Source organism: Podarcis erhardii, assembly GCF_964252035.2.
Source record: "Podarcis erhardii genome assembly, chromosome: 10".
NCBI lineage: Eukaryota > Metazoa > Chordata > Lepidosauria > Squamata > Lacertidae > Podarcis > Podarcis erhardii.
Genome location: NC_138500.1, coordinates 67,499,244 through 67,514,416, shown reverse-complemented (window position 1 = coordinate 67,514,416; position 15,173 = coordinate 67,499,244). Strand labels below are relative to the sequence as shown.

Here is a 15,173-nt window from a genome sequence, read left to right as displayed (position 1 = left end):
AAGGGTTTGTAACCCATGTTCCATCTAGATTTGTTTATTTGGTTCCTCCTATTGCTCCCTCCCCTCCCTTCTCTTCATTGCATTTTTCTAGCACATAGCACCAATATTTTCTCAAAGCACAAAAGGCCTTCTCAATAACTTGGAGCTCTGATTACAGCCCCTTTAATGCCACCTGTGAATCCTTGTTTTCCCTAGAAGGTGCCTGAAATATACTCGGAGTCGAGTGTGGATTTCATGCTCTTTATTCAGCTCATAGTAGTGAGGAGGAATGGAAGTTCCCTCGAAATGTCTGCTTTATATACATTATTTACACAATGGGCCCCACGTGATTGGCTAATTCTGGGATTCTCCTGTAGGTCAATCAGGTTGCGGCTTCACTTCCACCTGGAGTTGGATTGGGTGGCTCCTGCAGACCAATCAGACTGCTGCATTCTGGATCCCATTGTTCTAGGACCAATCAGACTGCTGCATTCTGAATCCTATTGTTCTAGGACCAATCAGACTGCTGCATTCTGAATCCTATTGTTCTAGGACCAATCAGACTGCTGCAATTTGGATCCTATTCAACTCAGTACACAACAGTGCCAAATTCCACAAAAACATATTGCTGTGTTATTGTTATGTACACTGTATTTCCTTCCTTTGTTTCACTCAGTCTGACTTGAGAGGGCTCCTTCCTAAGAGAGGCGTTGCTTGCAAAATGATTGGCGGAAATGCTCGTAGCATTTGCCCGTAATTTTCGGGTGAATATTTCAGAAACTTTACCATGGTTGCCTAGGCTTGTTTCATAAGCAAGGTTCCTTTGGGCATTCCACACTGCTGCTGTTATTCAGTCGCAACAAACCCACTCACCCCAAATATCAGACTCCGCGGTAAGGAAACGGATGAGGAAATGCCCCTGAAAGTGTAGGATAACACTTGCCCTGATGCTATAGTTGTCAACTTTTCCCTTTATTGCGAGGAATCCTATTCGGAATAAGGGAATTTCCCTTAAAAAAAGGGAAATATTGACAGCTATGCCTGATGCAACACTCACTAACTACCCTGCAAGCAAAGAATGAATCCTCAATAATTTGATTGGTAGACAGGTATCGTGGAATTAACAGAATCGCAGAATTGTAGAGTTGGTAGATGGGTTAACAGTGGCAGAATAAGCAAGCAGCCGATGCTACAATCCTGATGCCAATTCTGTCACCTATCTACTCAAACAACACTATCCCCTGATTAAACATGGGTCCTGCCACTAAGAGCTTATACTTGGCACATTTTTCTAATGTGGCAGTTGGCAATGGGGCGCCTGCAGGAGCCTGTCTTTCTGCCACTACCACCCATGGTCCCCTCAAAAAGTCCTTCCCCATCAAGCTGTTAAGTAGTCCATTTTGGGTGCTGACTATTTGTTTTTAAGACTGGGAGCTGCCTGTGAAGATGGGCAGGCCTTTACTTCAGAGCGAAGGGTCATCTTCTATGAAAAGTCGAATACCCTGGATGATGTGCTAAAGAGGCTTTAGCTGGGCACTGCCCTGATACTTTCGTCGCAGGATCTGTCCTGTAACAGGTACCTGTCTGGCATTCTTGGTAGGCATCTTCTCTTGCCCAGAAAGAGGAGACACTGCAGTTCTAAGTATGCAACTACAGTCATACCAGGTTGAGCATTTTCAGGTTGTGCTCCGTAGTGACCGGGAAGTAACGAAATGCGTTACTTCTGGGTTTCGCTGCTCGTGCACGTGCAGACGCTCAAAATAACATCACGCGCATGCACAGATGCAGCGAATCGCGACCCGCGGATGCGCAGACGTGGGTTGCGTTCACTTCAGGATGCGAATGGGGCTCCAGACTGGATCCCGTTCACACCCAGAGGTACCACTGTATGGTGTATGTTTGCAAAGGAATGCCTTTAAAAGCGGGCGGCAGAAATTAAGCAAACTGAATCGTTTCACGTTTTCACTCTGGGAGTAAGTGTATTTGTAAAAATTCTGTCTGTTGAGAAAAAGTAAAGGTGACAACCCTCTCCATTTGAAGTCAAAGAAAATAATTCATAAGCCTCCGTTATTTCATCAGTGGAAAAGCTTAATTTCCCTTTTTAACACCCTTTCAAACTTACATTAGCCTTTCCCAGCTTTGAACAATATGGCATTTATTAATTGTTTAGCTTCTTGTGTCGTTGGCAACACCAGATATTGTCTCCTCACGCTGTCCGTCATACATTCTTCTCAGAGTAAATGCAGGAATTATCTTCTAAAGGCACAAAAGTAAATAAGGTTATAGCATAGGGCTTGGCTATAGATAACCAGTTGCTAAAATAGAGAGAGGTAGTGTTAAATGAATGATATAAGATCAGTAAGGCCAAATAAACTTACTTTCCTTAAAATTAGGTAATTCAAAGATCGGCAGGTAAATATCAAACACATTCCCAAACGTACACAGTGTACATTTGTGGCATGACAAAACGGATGCTTTGATGGGTGGTTGTTGATGACTTATGTTATGTAGTGAAGTTTCACCCTGGGCCAGCAGGGGGATACTGTATATAGTTTTCACTCAGGTCCGCGTCAGTTATTTTAGGCGGGAACTCTGGGCTGTTGTTGTTACAATGTTGACAGCCGGCTGCCTATAAAAGCAGGCCGGCTGAGCTGTTTGCAGTCAGTTCTATTCCAGCTTACGAAATAAAGAGCTAGTTGGAGAAATCGCTGTGTCGTCGGCTATGTCAACCCACAACTTAACACTGGCGACGAGGATGGGATTGATGGACATCAGAGCACAGCCAGATGCGGCCAGCCTCTGAACTGAGCTGAATCACTGAGCTGAATCACAGAGCGAAATCACTGAGCGAAATCACTGGACAGAACCAATTCAGAGCTGACTGTTCTGGCTAGAGCACTGTGTTCCATCCATCGCCCTTCACGCCGGCATCGGAATCATGGCTTCACTTGTGCCTCTACCGCCGTTTGCGCCAGCCTCTGAATCATGGGATTCCTACCTCGCTCGGTTCGACTGCTACCTCCAAGCCAACGAGCTGACAGCAGTATCAAAGGATCGGAAGCGGGGCCTATTCCTCAGCCTCTGTGGGCCTGAGGTGTTTGAGACGGCCCGAGCATTGGTTGCGCCCGAAGCAGTCCAGGCAACACCATGGGACACGATCCAAGAGAAGCTCCGCAACCACTACGCACCAAAGCCGTCCAAGATTGCTGCCCGCCATGCGTTCTACCACCGGAACCAGGCAGAGGGGGAGTCAATCAACAACTACACCACCGCCCTGCGACAGGCTGCAATGCACTGTGAGTTCCGAGACTTAGACGATGCCCTGATGGATCGAATCGTCTGCGGGGTCCGGGACATCCATCTGCAACGGCGTCTCCTCGCCAAGCCAGACCTCACGCTGCAGAAAGCCATTGAGGAGGCTGTGGCCTCAGAAGCTGCTGAACGCTCCGCCCAGGAGATCCGCAAGTGCAGCAGCCCGCGTCTTGCTAGGGAGCCAGTTCCGGTGCATCATGAAGAGGCCAGCAGTGATGAGGCATCCTCCAGTGAAGGCGATGACGTGCACCAGACAAAGCGGGAGCACAGGAAGTTCCAACAGAAGTCCAAGGGCCAACCGGAATGTGCCGGCTGCGGAGGCAACCATTCCCGTGCCAAGTGTCGATTCAGAGACGCCATCTGTAGGAAGTGTTCCAGAAGGGGCCACATCGCTAAGGTCTGCCGATCGGCTCCGTCTGACACCCCCCCTTCATCGACTCGCAAGTCCAAGCCTTCCCTCCAGTCTGCCAAGGAAAGTTGTTTCGCTCTCACCAACTGCCGCTGCCCGTCTGGAACCACGATTGGCCAAACCGACTCGCCTACGCGACGCAAGCTGAACGTCACGGTGCTCATTGAAGGAGCTCCATGTGACATGGAGATCGACACCGGGTCTGCCCTGTCCATCGTGTCGTGGAGCACCATCAAAAGACTGGTACCCAGAGTGTCCAAAAGGCAACTCGACTCTCACCGCGTACACCTGAGAGACTACCAGGGAAACGACATTCCCGTGGTAGGCGTTGGCCGGTTCCGGATTGCCTTCAAGGATTTTTCGGGCCTGCTCCGGTTGGTGGTGGTCGAAGGTCAGCGGCCAAGCCTCCTAGGGCTAGACTGGTTTGATGCCCTCGGCCTGGAAGTCACCGGCATCAACTGCATCTCTAACGCAGAGACTGAGGGTCTGGTCAAAGACTTTGCCGAGGTTTTTGACGGCACCTTGGGGCAATATACAGGTACGCCCATCTCCTTTAGCCTTGATCCACAAGTCGCCCCCATCAAGCTAAAGCCACGCCGGGTTCCCTTTGCTCTCAAGGCTAAGGTGGACGAACAACTGGACAAACTGATCGCCCAAGGAGTTTTGGAGCCGGTTGACCACGCCAAGTGGGAAACCCCCATCGTCACGCCTGTCAAGCCAGATGGGTCGGTGAGAATCTGCGCTGACTACAAGTGCACGATCAACAAGGCACTTCAGCAGCACGCTTATCCGGTTCCTGTTGTCCAACACCTGCTGCATTCCCTGGGTGAGGGTAAGGTCTTCGCTAAGCTGGACCTTGCCCAAGCCTATCAACAACTGCCCGTCGATGATGCCACTGCTGAAGCCCAGACGATCGTCACCCACCGGGGGGCATTCCGTTGCCGCCGGTTGCAGTTCGGGGTGAGTGTGGCTCCTGGCATCTTCCAAAGCCTTATGGAGCGTCTCCTGCAAGGGCTTCCGGGCGTGGTACCATATTTTGATGACGTCTTGGTGTCTGCAGACTCACACCAGCAGCTGTTCGAGCGCCTCCGTGCCGTGCTGACCAGGTTCCAAGAGGCCGGGCTCAAGGTAAAGAGGGAGAAGTGCCAGATCGCCGTTCCACAGGTAGAGTTCCTGGGCTATCTTATCGATGCCTCCGGCCTTCACCCGACCACATCCAAGATCCGCGCTATCCAGCAGGCCCCCACCCCAAAGAACAAGACGGAGTTGCAGGCATTCCTGGGGCTGCTGAACTTTTATAACATGTTCCTGCCCCACAAAGCCACAGTGGCTGAGCCTCTTCACCGACTCCTTAGTACAAAGACGCCTTGGGCCTGGGGTCATCGGGAGACGGCGGCCTTCAACGCGGTTAAGGCTCTCCTTTCATCAGACAGTGTGCTGGTACAGTACAGTGAATCCAGGCCGCTGGTCCTTGCCTGCGACGCCTCACCTTTTGGCATCGGTGCTGTCCTTAGTCACCGTTTTCCAGATGGAAGAGAAGCACCACTCGCCTACTTTTCCAGGACACTATCTCTGACGGAACGGAATTACAGCCAGCTCGACAAGGAGGCATTGGCACTTGTGGCTGGAGTGAAGAGGTTCCATGAATACCTCTATGGCAGGACTTTTGACCTCATCACTGACCACAAGCCACTCCTGGGCCTCCTCGCCGGTGATCGTCCAACTCCACCGGTCCTCTCGCCACGCATGCTGCGATGGACTGTTTTCCTGGCTGCCTACCACTACCGGCTCATCCATCGCCCGGGGAAATCGATGGGCCATGCCGACGCCCTCAGCCGTTGCCCTCTTCCAGCATTTGTGGAAGACCCGGCTCCAGCTTCATCGCTCCTTCTGATTGAGGATCTTCCGGCAGCGCCTGTATCAGCTGCCACTGTGGCCTCCGCGTCTGCCCAGGATCGCACCATCAGCCGGGTGCTCAACTGGGTGTGGAGGGGGTGGCCACAAGGGCCTTTTGCATCAGAGTTCCAGCCCTTCGCAACCAGACAACATGAACTCTCAGCTCATCGCGGCTGTCTGCTGTGGGGAGACCGCGTCGTGATTCCCCAGGGACTCCGTCAGCGCGTCCTGGAGGCTCTGCACGTTGGCCACCCGGGAATTGTCAAAATGAAGGCGTTGGCTCGGTGTTACGTCTGGTGGCCTAATATGGACGATGCCATCAATGCCTGGGTGTCCGCCTGTCAAGCGTGCCAAGAGTCGAGGCCTGTACCACCGGCAGCTAAGGGACACACCTGGGAGACGCCAAAGACACCCTGGTCGAGGGTGCACATCGATCTGGCTGGCCCCTTTCACGGCCGGACCTTTATGGTAGTGGTGGACGCCTATTCCAAATGGCTGGAGGTCGCCCTGATGCCCTCCACCACTACCGAAGCTGTCATCCGGGTGCTGCGAGGCCTGTTTGCAACGCATGGGTGTCCTGATGTCCTTGTCTCTGACAACGGACCACAGTTCACGTCAGGCACGTTTGAGCGGTATCTTTTGGGACTGGGCATCCGCCATGCCCTAACGGCACCCTTTCATCCATCCAGCAACGGGCAAGCGGAAAGAATGGTGCGCTCGACAAAAGAGGCACTGGCGCGCCTGGACCGGGGAGACTGGCATGAGCGGGTCGCCGAATACTTGTTCGTGCAACACATCACCCCTCATGCGGCCACAGGGAGGAGTCCTGCTGAACTGCTTATGGGCCGCCGCCTCAGGTCACCGCTCGACCGGCTACACCCGGACTTTGCCGTGGCTGAACCCCCAGGCTGTGCCAACGCGCCACGGTCATTTGTCCCAGGAAACCAGGTCTTTGCCCGGAACTATGTGGGGGACATTCCTTGGGTGCCAGCCACAGTAGTGGGAGTCACTGGACCTCGCTCGTACCAGGTGGCACTCGAAGACGGACGCTTGTGGCGACGGCACATAGACCAGCTTAGGCGCAGGGTTGGGGACCTGGACACTACCGAGGTGCCCCCAACTGCGCTTGCGGCTCCAGAAGAGACACGTACAGATGGCGAGGCCCCACCTACACCTCCCTCGCAAACTGCCAGCGTGGAGCCGAACCAAGCCGCTTCAGAGGGTCTGCCAGACTTACCACAGACTCAGACCACTCCACTTGCGGAGGCTCCACCCACAGCAGCGGATCCAGGGGATTTGGTTCCAACGCCACCTAGGGTCGCACCACAGCCTCAGCAAGAACTGTGTGGCCCTCCGGACTTGGCTACCAGTCCCCGGCGGTCTGGCAGAGCTTCCAAGCGCCCAACTTATTTAAAGGACTATGTTGTTGGACATGTATCACTGTTGGTCTAAGTATGGGAAATGTAACCAATATGCTTCTGTGCCTAATTGAACCATTACGCGTAGTGCTGTATATAAGGAAACCATTACGATTGTAACTAACGCCTTATCTCGGTGGGGAGGGGTGTTATGTAGTGAAGTTTCACCCTGGGCCAGCAGGGGGATACTGTATATAGTTTTCACTCAGGTCCGCGTCAGTTATTTTAGGCGGGAACTCTGGGCTGTTGTTGTTACAATGTTGACAGCCGGCTGCCTATAAAAGCAGGCCGGCTGAGCTGTTTGCAGTCAGTTCTATTCCAGCTTACGAAATAAAGAGCTAGTTGGAGAAATCGCTGTGTCGTCGGCTATGTCAACCCACAACTTAACAACTTATATCCACCTGTCGGTAAATATGCCCTGGGCAGCTTACGAAAAAGCACAAAAATAAAAATAGGACATTGAGGCTGTAATCCTATTCACACTTACCTGGGAGTAAGTCCAACTGAACATGGTGAGGATTACTTCCAAGTTAGAGTTGTTTTATGAGATGCTAATTAATATATTTTATTCAATTACTTTCACTGTCAGTGCCATTGATGGTAACTTTATTTTCTGTTCGTGTTGTACCAGCTATATTGTAATAATAGGAAAACTCCTTGGGAAATTGCCTGTATAAATATAGCCGCCATTCAGAATTTCTCAGGTGAAATCCTATTCAATTAGCAAACCTCTGGGAAGCCTGCCCCTGAAATTAAAATTTCCCCAACTCAGCAAAGTGTGAGCAACTGAAAATATAAGGCTTGGTCTTGATCTCTGTTGGTACCCAACGGCAGCTAAGGTGGGGCTGTAAAAAAATAACTGAAGCACCGACTCATATTTCCAAAATAAACATGTGATAGGCCAGTAGTAATGGATATTGCCCCAAGTTCTTTGCTACAGTGGAAATCACGGTGGGAAGTCTGAGGAAGTGCTCTGAGGTAATTTCACGGTGAAATTATTTCTGAAGCCAGCTTCCTGGAAATCTTTAAACGCCAGGTGCTATTCTTAGAACATTACTCAATTGGTGAATATGTTGACTGCAAATTTCAAAAGCAAGGGATGTGCCGAGGGAGACAATTTAGTTTGTTCAGACCTGGTGTGACCTTTCACCTGCCAAATTGGTAGCATTCAATCCCTTCTTCTTCTTATCCTGCTTCTCTCACAGCTTCTAATTGGGGAGCTTGAGGAGAGATGATAATAATTCCTGTATAGGAGAAAAATAAATGCCATTCGGGCAGGAATAAGTCTTCACAAACCAAAGTTGTTGTTGTTTAAAGATTAGCTTCTAGAGTCCCGGGAATGGTAGTTTGTTATGGGTGCTGGGAATTATAGCTCTGTGAGAGAATTTTTTTGGGGGGAGCCACGTGCTTTAAATGGATGGTGCGCATGTAGTTAATATGCATAGTACCCAAGGCCAGCCAAGCTGCTTTGGCACATAAAGCCAAAATCCCACAAGTTCTACTCCTTCTCCAGGGCAGTAAAATTACAATAACTTAAGTAACTAATCGTTTTTTGCCCTTTCAAGACTCTTTCAATCAGCTACCTGAGGCAGTCACCTCACTAAGCACCTCACTACCACTTTTTACCATACGTTGCTTTTTTGCAAAGTGGCCCCACAAAATAAACCTTCCAGCACATAGAAAGCGATCTTACCCAGCCTACAGACTTCCTCCCTGATTTGTCAACTTTATTTGGGTGCACTTTTAGATTTACATAACCTTCACATGAAAAAACATATCCTAGTGGCAAACAATAGAAAAGATCACAATGCCCTTAAGAGTTCAGATAAATCGAGAAGAAACATGTTCCAGGGTTTATTTATTAGAAATAATATTTCAAAACTAAAGGTAATGTATTGTATTGTTGTGCTCTTTTACATAACCTTTTAAAGCCAACATATCCTCTGAATTACACCAATTATTTCCAAACAGATACATTACATTCCCATAAGAATTCAGCTGTGAAGCTTTTTCAGAGTTATCCCTTTATGAATGGTCAAATGCAGGAGACACTGTTTGCAGGAAGAATTCACACACAAAAAATTCCTCTTTGGCATTCCATCATCTCTTTGTTTCTGGCTAGTAGCCTATAGCGTTAGTCCTTCTACGGTTTCAGTTATTTTTCTTCACCCTCTACAGTGGTACCTCGGGTTACATACACTTCAGGTTACAGACTCCGCTAACCCAGAAATAGTGCTTCAGGTTAAGAACTTTGCTTCAGGATGAGAACGGAAATTGTGCTCCGGCGGCGCAGCGGCAGCAGGAGGCCCCATTAGCTTCAGGTTAAGAACAGTTTCAGGTTCAGAACGGACCTCCGGAACGAATTAAGTACTTAACCTGAGGTACCACTGTATTGTACTTTTGCAAATTATTCTATAGCCTTTGTTCTGCCCAGTTTTGCAAAGCGTACCGAAAGCTCTGCACTGAGGCTACATTTCAAGGAAAGAAAGCTCTATTCTGGCAACATCAAACGTTAATTCCAGGTCTACTAAATTCTGCTCTGCTTCAGCGGAACCATCTGGAATATGTGCCAGATGTTGGTTACTTTATTGGGAAGCTTCAGGGGGATCCATTTGAGAGACCATCTAAGGCGTAATTAGACTAAGGAACATTTGTTTCTCCAGCTGTCCTACTTTTAAAGTCTTCTCTTGGACTATTCTGTTAATTCAAAATCAAGTTCACCTTAGATGCTCCAGCCTAATGAACTTGGGAAAGGAACTGTTTTAAAAGTTAAGCCCACCTTGCAAGCAGTTTTCTTGTAATTGTTCAACCCTACATGCTGTTTCCTCAGGGGGGCTCTGGCAGAATTTAGCCTTGCCTTAGGTTACACCCGATGTTTACAAGCACAAGGATGCAGTTACGTAACTGAATCTATAACAGGATTATGTATGGGTCACACTGCCTAGAGAAGGACTACTATAGCCCAAACCAGGATGCTCCTAAAGGCATGCTAATGCAGATGAAAAGTCTAGGTTACTGAAGGACGCACCCTTGAGCTCTAACATCAATATCAACTCAGTACCTAGTTGGTGAAAAGGTGCTGCAGAGGTCTGTCTTGTAGAAAAAAGAAACTGATTTACAGAAGCCATCCCAGTTTCTGATTTGAACCCAGAATGTCCCGGTTTTCTTTAGGATGTCCCTATTTGCGTCAGAGAAATGGAGGGTATGGAGTTATGTGACCCCCCAAGCGAAGGAGATAAGTAACTATGCACCCTTTAGAAGACATCTGAAGGCAACCCTGTATAAGGAATTTTTTTAATGTTTAATGTTTTATTGAGGTTTTTCATATGTTGGAAGCCGCCCAGAGTGACTGGGGCAACCCAATCAGATGGGTGGGGTATAAATATCGTCATCATCATGGAATAGGATCAGGGCTGTCTTAAATGTATGTGGCGCCGGGGTGCAAAGATCCGACCGGTGCCCCCCCCCAGTTGCCCAGTCCCAGGTGCGGAGGAGGGCAGAGCCGGCCGGCCAGCCGCCTCAGCATCTCACTGGCTCGGTTGCCCCTGAACTTGCTGCACTGAGCTGCCCACAGCAGAAGAGCCCGCCACAGCGCTCTGACAAACGGGTGGGCTCTTCTCCGGACTCAACTCTTGGGCCCTGGGCTCTCGGCCTGGCGCCTCCGAGAGCCCGGCACCTGGGTGCCCCACACCCCTAGTGCCTATGGGTAAGATGGCCCTGAATAGGACGTTCCTATTTTCATTGGAGAAATGTTGGAGAGTATGGAATTGTGGCTGTAAATCCTGTCCTTCCCTGATATCTATTTTAAAGATGCCATTCGGAATCCATAAAGTTCTGTGATAGATTTGTTAGTAGTCCCTCTACCATGCAATGTGGCAAAACTGCTTTTAAAATGGAGGAGAGTTGTCTTTTATTATAAAAAAGCCAACCACCCAGTTTGTGGTATGACATGGAGATCACATGTTCAAAGAAAAATGATTCTACTGTGTGTGTGTTTAAGCAGCTTTAAAGACCCCAGCTCTCATATGGAGCCAGTTTGTGTACCTCATCTACTTTGTGTACTTCATTGTCTTGGTTCCTTTCCATTTAATTAAGTAAAGTTAAGCCTGATATATGGCTGACCATTTCCTGACACCAGTATAGGAAGCTGTCCCACATGTCCCATGTGCTGTATCTGGCGTTGAGCTCAATATTTCAAAGCTTTGAACTTAATATATAGCTTGAGGTAGAGACGTGGGTGGTGCTGTGGTCTAAACCACTGAGCCTAGGTCTTGCTGATCTGAAGGGCAGTGGTTCGAATCCCCGCGACGAAGGGAGCTCCCATTGCTCGGTGCCAGCTCCTGCCAACCTAGCAGTTCAAAAGCACGCCAATGCAAGTAGATAAATAGGTACTGCTCTGGCGGGAAGGTAAATGGCGTTTCCATGTGCTGCTCTGGTTTCATCAGAAGCGACTTAGTTATGCTGGCCACATGACCCAGAAAAACTGTCTGCGGACAAACGTCGGCTCCCTCGGCCAGTAAAGCAAGATGAGCGCCGCAACCCCATAGTCGCCTTTGACTGGACTTAACTGTCAGGGGTCCTTTACCTTTAGGGAACCTACCCACCCAACAGGCAAATAATGTTTCTTCCACATTGGAAATTTCCAGTCTTATTATGCAGGGTTGGCAAGTACCTTTGTGGGCTCTGTGGAACATATAGTTGCCCTGTGGTGGCATCAGCATGAGAATCGTGTTGTCTGTGGCTTCCAAACCAACCTGATGCTCTGAATTTAGGTCACATCTGCACGTACTTAAAGCATGTGGCTCCCCCCCAAAAAAATCCTAGGAACTGTAGTGCGTTAAGGGTGCTGGGAATTGCAGCTCTGTGAAACGTAAGCTCATAGCTGCCAACGTTTCCCTTTTTTAAAGGGAAATTCCCTTATTCCGAATAGGATTCCTTGCAAGAAAAGGGAAAAGTTGACAGCTATGCATAAGCTACAGTTTTTCAGGACTCTTTGGCAGAAGCTATGTGCTTTAAATATATGGTGTGGATGTGACCTAAGAAAATGTCATGCAAGGGTGGTACTTAGTGTTTGGGAACACATACCCTCAAATATTTAGCAGCAGGATACATTGAGGCCCTTCAGTTATTGAGAGGAAGCATTAATGCTGTGAGAAAGACTTTCAGTGCTGGAGTATTTCTCTGAACTCCTGCTGAACTCTTTCTCCTGCAGAAGTATTACTGAGAAGCTTAGTTTGATCATGCCCTGAGACGATGCATGCATTTTGCCATTGCTCTTGCCAGGAACCTGAGAAAGCCAGGGAAACTCGGGGGTTCCTGCCAAATATCCCCCCAATACCAGCTGCTGCAACGGGGTGGGTAGGGGGAGGCGTCCCAGCTCTGACATATATATTTAACAAATTGCATTAGTCCCTGTAACTTCTCCCAAATCTAAAGCAAGCAGACACATCACCCTTTGCACTATTTAATTCTGGAGTCTGGACGGTAATGGAATTGGCTTCTAGCAAGCCTCTTCTCCTGGGAATTCCAGCAAGCCTCTTCTCCACCTTTCCCCTTGAAGAATGTCTCAGTCACCTGGCTGTGAGTTCTGCCACTATGTGGTGGGAATCTTGTACTGACAGGTCTGTAACAACCCAGTACTTGATTATTATTTTTACGCTCACTAAGGGCCAAGTAGCACACCATGATAGAAGTTGCAGCTATACCGTTGCTTTTCCTTTAATGAATTATAGGTGAAGGATGTCTTTATTGGGACCGCAGCATACATGAAGGAGGTTGATACCTTCCTTCTCCAAACATGATTGGGACCAATCTTGTACGGCTGTGATGCTTAGAAAATAAGTTCCCATTAGTGCCAAAAAGTAAACCTATTTCTGTCTTCCAGCTTTCCAGCCAATGAGTGCAAAAGCACCGAACTAATTAAAAAGCACTAGGCAGATTTTAAATGACATAATTTCATTTTTCGTTCATATTCCCTACAATAAACTCACAACATTTTTGGATTGGATTGGATTTATCTTTATTATGGCCATTGGCCCATTACTCACAACATTTTTGATCACAACATTTTTGGCTAAGGGCCAGTGCCAGATTTACGCATAAGCAAAACAAGCTATAGCTTAGGGCCCACTCTCTTGGGGCCCCCCAGAAAATGTAAAGGAAAAAACACCTGGATGTACATTTCTAAAATATAAGATAAAAAACAAATAAAATAAAACCTACATACAGCAACAGTGTTTTGTGTTGTGTAGGCTCCTATGATGTAAGTAATGGGCCCCTCCTGCTAGCCTGCTCCCTAAAATATCACTGGTTTGCTCATTTCTATATACAGGGGTACCTTAGTTCTCAAACTTAATCCGTTTCGGAAGTCTGTTTGTTGTTGACAGAGGACAGCTGGACATATAATGGGCTCCATTACCTTCAGTAGCTTAGGGCCTCATCAAACCTAAATCCTGTCCTGCTAAGGGACAGTAGACCTTTGAGTCATAACTTACTATGTACATAGATGGGAGGTTACTTGTTAGCTTTCAGTATCAGCAGCCAGGTGAAAAGTGCATTCAACGCTGAAAACTTCTATAACTGGTTCCTCCCCGCCCCTCCCAAAAAAACCACATAGCTTTCCAAAGCTCTTCTTACTAATTCTTTCCATGACGAGCCAACTCCTCATTTCTTATCTTGAGTTATTCTGATTAGTAGCTGAACACCTGTACAATGCTAGGATTTTGATAAAGCTGCAAGAGTTGCACTTGCAATGCAAGATTATAAGATTATATACTATATATAACAAGATTACCAGATGTCCCCATTTCCCAGGGACAGTCCCCAGATTTCCAAATCAGTCCCCTGACAAAATCCTATCATTTCCTACTGAAGTTGAAAAGTTTTCCCAGATTCACTGAAAAACATCTGGTAACCTTAATATATAAGACAGCAATCTTAAAAGTGCTTTGACATTTGGAGAAACTTGCGGTTGTCTTGCAGCTCATCCCTGTGGGTGGCAAAGCCATCTTGTGTGATGGTTTCAAGGAGTGCACAATTGTTATTTTGCCATTCAACAATTTGCAAATGCTTAGCTATACCAAATCAAGTGCCTGAACTATGAGTAGTCGATTGCAATTAACTGAGCTTGGTGTGTGTGTGTGTTTGACCTGAGGAGGTGAATGCAAATAATTAAAACTCAGAGAGCTCTGAATAAACACCAACCTTTCGATGAGGTAGCTTAGCAGACTGTGGCATTAAAAATAGTATCATTCTGGGCTGGAAAGTTCAAAATGTTGTATTGATTTAATTAAAGGCTTGCTAATTGGCAATGGCTATGAAGAAACTGGGGACTGGACTGAGCCAGTATGTGGAAGAAAACTCAGGGTATTTTTTCCAACATTTAATTAGCGGAACAGTATTGCTATACAAATGCATGGAACAGCCACCTGTCAATGGGAACAGCTAAATATGGTCTCTTCAATGTGCCATTTAGACTTGAACTTTAGATGGGGGTAAATTGAAACAATCAGGGTACGGACTATAGCAGGAGCAAGAAGGTAGTTTTAGTAAATCCCAGGCACAGCTGGGTGAAATTAGGACACAATTTTGTTTCTTTGTGGGCCTGAAAAGGGGTCTGCAGCATCTGTCTTCCCCACCGCAAAACACCCACTGCTGGAGTGATCTGTGATGTTTATACCCCAAGATGAAAATCCATGTGTTTCCCATCATCTGACAAAAGCCCGAACAAATATGCATTGGGTGAAGAAAATAAGAAGGGAATGCTTTCCCTCCCACTTTGTCCTATTTAGCACAGATCTCCTCAACAGCCTCTCATTCAAGGCTACGAAAGTAGCAAGGACTGCAAAATCAGGATATTATAAGGCTGTTTTATATTTGAGGTGGAAAATCCATCAGAAGGTGACCTTAACTCCTGTATGCAGTTCTACAACAATATTCTCATCTGGTGAAATTACTAATTACTAGGATGGCAAAATGTTGAGAGGCAAAATCAGCTCATGGTGGCTGCTCCACAATGCTGGCTTTGAGACATTTTGGCACCTCTGTTGAAAACGACACTTCATCTGATCTCCACCCCCCTACTTGGTAATGATAGATTAAGAGGAGGGAAAGTGCTCTCCTTCGGGGTGGAATCTTCTGCTCGACAAAACTGCTTCTTG

General features: G+C 47.6%; 1 protein-coding gene across 2 annotated transcripts in view; it reads left to right on the top strand.

The window, feature by feature from the left end:
- The window catches only part of LOC309350742 (sucrase-isomaltase, intestinal-like), a 100,748-nt gene that overhangs the window by 34,387 nt on the left and 51,188 nt on the right, over nt 1-15,173 (top strand). The window lies entirely within an intron of this gene.